This window comes from Malania oleifera, chromosome 4, assembly GCF_029873635.1.
Source record: "Malania oleifera isolate guangnan ecotype guangnan chromosome 4, ASM2987363v1, whole genome shotgun sequence".
In the NCBI taxonomy this organism is placed as follows: domain Eukaryota; kingdom Viridiplantae; phylum Streptophyta; class Magnoliopsida; order Santalales; family Ximeniaceae; genus Malania; species Malania oleifera.
This window is the reverse complement of record NC_080420.1, coordinates 53404818-53409292: the sequence shown is the minus strand read 5'-3', so window position 1 is coordinate 53409292 and position 4475 is coordinate 53404818. Positions and strand designations below refer to the sequence as shown.

Below are 4475 nucleotides of genomic sequence, written 5' to 3'. Positions count from 1 at the left end.
AAGGGTGCTTGGAGAGCTGCAAGGTAAGGAACTGTAGGAATATGATGGGGAAGTGTTTCATGCCTTGGAAGGGTAGGTGTCTCGGTGTCCCTTACCGAATTAGGAAAAGGGGGGACACATAATTATTCTGCAGGCTCATCCCTCTTGTTCTCTTTACCCTTTTCTTTATTTATTTTCTCCCCAACCTTGTTTTTTATCTCCTTACCACTCTAAAGAGTGGTTATAGCCTGGGCATGTGCTTTGTACGATGAAGGTTCTACTGTGATCTCACACTCTACTCCGCATTGACCCTTGGGTTTTGCTTGAGGCTGACTTGGCAACTCATCTTCATCTCTCCTACTCAATGAGATAGTTAGTTGCCCTATAGTGACTTCCATATTAGCTATAAATTGAGAGTGAGAATGGAGTAATTTCCGATTTACTTGGTGATCGGCTTCAATGCCCTATAAGGTTTTCAACACCGTCTCCTAAAAAGAATCATATTTAGGTTGTTGAGGAGATGATTGTTGAAACGGTGAGTGTCTATGGGAAGAAGTGGGAGAATTTTGAAAATTTTGATATGGGCGAGGAGGTGAAACATTAGGGTTTTGTTAAGGTATTTGGGCTTGAAACCTCAGAGTTTTTGCCCTTCAATAGAAATTAGAGCGTAAGTAAGAAGGATCAGCACAAATGGCACACACCTCTGCACATGCCATGGATTGCAGTTGTTGTCCTCGGGACAAGAATCAATCAAGCTTTTAAGCTATGGTGTGCAGGGTAGGAGCGAGGTCTTGGCCTACAACCAGCTCGAAAGCTTCTTTAGGCCTGGAAGAAGAAAGGTTGGAGGGCCTATGAGCAGCTTTAACATGGTGTTAAGAGTTTTCAACGAGGTTCTTAAAGAGAACCCAAGCCTCATTCACATGTTTAGTGAGGAAAGTACCCCCACATGATGCATCCACCATTGACCTATATCTTTCGGCTAATGCTTTATAAAAGGTTTGGACCAGATGCCACTTAGGGACCTGATGATGTGGGCATTGACATAGTAAGTCCTTAAAATGCTCCCATGTCTCAAAGAAAAGCTCCCCATCCATCTGTGAAAAACTCGTAATGGCTCTCCGAATCTAGTTCGTCTTCCCAATTGGGAAGTACTTCTTTAGGAATTCATGTTGCATGGTGACCCAGTTGGCCACCGAGTTCAGCTCTAAGGACATCAACCAATATTTGGCCTTATCCTTAAGAGAAAATGGAAAAAGCCTAAGATGGAGGGCATCATCACTAAAATTAGGTATACAAATGGTGGAGTAAATTTCCAAGAATTAATCCAGACTCTGGTAAGGATTTTTAGTGGAGTTCCTATAAAAAGTGGGTAGCATCGAGATGATAGAAGTCTTTATCTTGAATTGCGCATCTTGAACATCTGGTAACTGGATGCAAGATGGTGAAGTGTATGCATTAGGTACAAAGTAGTCCCTAAGAGACCGAAAAGGTTTCCCTCCCACCACAGGTAGGTGGGGAACTTGGTGTTCCAAGATTTGATCAACCGGAACTGGTGGGTTTTGTTCGGCCATGACTTTTGGCTTAAACAACTTAGCAAACTCGGAATTCGAGGTTGGCTTCCTAAGGGACCTACAAGATTTATCAATATCGAGGTCAATAGGAACTATCTCAGGGTCCAGAGAACGCAAACCAAATATACACAAATTTAAGCATAGAGATTCAAGACTTCAATAGATAAACCAAAGGAAATGAAAAACAAAAATATATTCAAACAAAGAAACAATATACTAAATGAGAAATTGGCTAACAACTGTACCCTAGTCCCTGGCAATAGCGCAAAAATTTGGTAGGCTCGCCAAGGCTTCTGTCCTTAACTACCAAAAATAATATTTATACTACTTAACAATCCCAAGTTCAGTAGAAAGTGGGGAAGTCGGGTGTCGATCCATAGATACAAAGTCATGCAGTTGTAAACCTTTTCTCAATTAGTTTATTAATGCCACGTGTAAAAGAAAAGTGAAAAAGGTGGTATTTTTGCAATGAGTGTGTCTCTATCGACTATAGGAAAGCAAATAAAAGCTAAAGTACCCTACTGCTACAAAGCGATGCTTGGAACTGAATCTAAAGTACCCTACTGCTACAAAGCGATGCTTGGAACTGAATCAGGCACTAGACATGTCTTTGACTACGTTCAATCAGACATACCTAAGAGTACTAACCTGAAATTCTCATGCCAAAGTGGGAGAGTGTCAGTCGAAGGCACAGAGTAGCAAGGGTGCACCAACCGACTAAAGCACAGTCGAGAACTAGAGTATACCCTATCTCAACAATCAAGCAATCACCTCCATGGATCCATAGTCAACTACTTCTACCTAACTGAAACTGTTGTAGCGCTTATCCTTACAAATAGCCTTTCATCATAACCAAGCAATAAATCAAAAGCTGTAAATTGAAAGCATGTAAATAAAAGCCGTAAAAAGAAATCAAGTAAAAAGATCAAGCCTTGTATTTGAATCGTTTATCACTAACGACTATCTATACAACTAAATGATCATCTAATCTAACAAAGAAAATAAAAATCACTTCTTGTTATTCGAGTTGTCTCTCACAAACGAATGTCCCTACAATAGAGCGATAGCTCTTAATGGTGTTTTAGGCCTATCACTAACCTAAAAAATGCCAACGAGGAACCCATAGCACATTGTCGAAGCTATTATTTATAGACTCTAGGGTTTACAAGGTTTGGTTTTCAGTTTAGGAAAGTTTGCAGCAAATCTTGCACAAAAGATCGTTGTCATCAACCTAGTCATTCCCATGCTTCCCTTGTGCACGCCCTAATCGAGACTCATGGGAAATCAGGAATTTGAATCTTCAGTGTCTTCAACTAAGTCGCACTTCAGGGTCTTGTTGGTTGAGTTGGTGGTTGAGACTTGCAGGATCTCGATCTTCAGGAAATCTCAGGAACTCGATATAGTCACCCCTCAAGGTCTTTTGGTCGACCACTTGGTCGATGCTCTCGGTATTTCTTGACTCAGGAGAGTTCAGCATCTCGCCTTAGTCTCCCTTGAGGGTCACATGGTCAATCACTTGGTTGACCCTTCTAGAATTTTGATCTCAATCTGAACTTCAGAGTCTACAATGTAAAACTAGGTCGCCCTTTTTGTTTTAGGTCGCACCACTTGGTCGAGCAAAGACTTCCTTTCCTGCGATGATCTAAAGCTTTGGGAGTTTGGTTAAACATCTGACTTAGAGCTTTGTGTACTCCAGATACTCCTTTAGCTTCTCGTATTTCTAAATCCATGTTTTTAACCTGTATTTCCTTAAAAGACCAACAAACCTTGCATAGCTCCGAACAATGATAACAATGGGTAAATAAATAATAAAGTAAGGATAAGCAAAGGAAGATTAGAGTCTAAAATCATGCATTTCAGGGACTCCTCAGCTACCCTACAAAAGCCCTCTCAAAAGGCACCACCCAGACCCTAGCCTAGGCTTCCTTTTTATATAAAAAGAAACCTAAAGCCCCAGCCACATGCCCCCCTTGACAGCCCTACAGCCTCCATGTGCATGGCTCATGCACATCACATGCATAGCCCATAGCTTCCTTTCAATTCTCCTTTTGTATGTTGTATGCACATCACATGCATAGCCCATGGCTTCCTTTCAATTCTCCTTTTGTATGCTGTAGTCCAACGCATAGCAGGCCCTTAATTGCATGCATGGCCCATGCATTTTGCATAGGCCTCTTCTTGTCTCACACGGCTAGCGCCTATGCTCCTTCAATGCACATGGCCTAGCTTCAATAATGTTGCATAGCCCTTACTAAATGTGCTCCAACTCCCTTCTTTCTTGTGTTGTGCACATTTCGTCCTTTGCATTCATGCATGGACCCCTCCCTCTTCAATTTACTACATGCATGCATGGCTTATGCAAGCCACTTACATGCATGCGGCTTCTCTCTTTTAGGCTTCAGCTCATTAAATGCATGAATGGAATGGCCAACAAGCTCCTTCACCTACACGGCCTTCTCTTCATACGACCTTCAGCTAATTTCACACGTGTATGGCTTCCATGTTGGCAGCCCACGTAACCTTCCTTGCATGGCCCATCTTCGTCACATGCATGCCCATGGCTAAGCATGGCTTATATTAGTTACATTTTAATTTCATTTTAATTCCTAAAAAATTACCTACATTAATAGAACACGAAATGTGCGTTTGTGAATTCTGGTGTTATCCTAAGAGGGGGGTGAATTGGGTATTATAAAAATTATGTCCTTCGAGTTCTAATTTTGAAAACTTTCAATAACAAACTTGCAATCTACTTTACTACTATCTCAATGTTTCATAATTAATCAAGTTAATGTGTAATTTTGTCAATCAATCAAGTTTACCCAATTACTTTGCAAACCTACTAAATATTCAAAACATTCACTATATTCATATAAATAAATTTACATGGAAATTAAAAGGACTTAAGGGTAAAAGAGATGCAAA

At 40.8% G+C, this 4475-nt stretch overlaps 1 non-coding gene across 1 annotated transcript; it reads left to right on the top strand.

The window, feature by feature from the left end:
• The first annotated feature begins 999 nt into the window (after positions 1-999).
• On the top strand, positions 1000-1103 carry LOC131154733 (small nucleolar RNA R71). The gene has a single exon (XR_009136644.1). It is a non-coding gene; the product is annotated as a small nucleolar RNA R71 (small nucleolar RNA).
• Positions 1104-4475: the final 3372 nt, after the last annotated feature.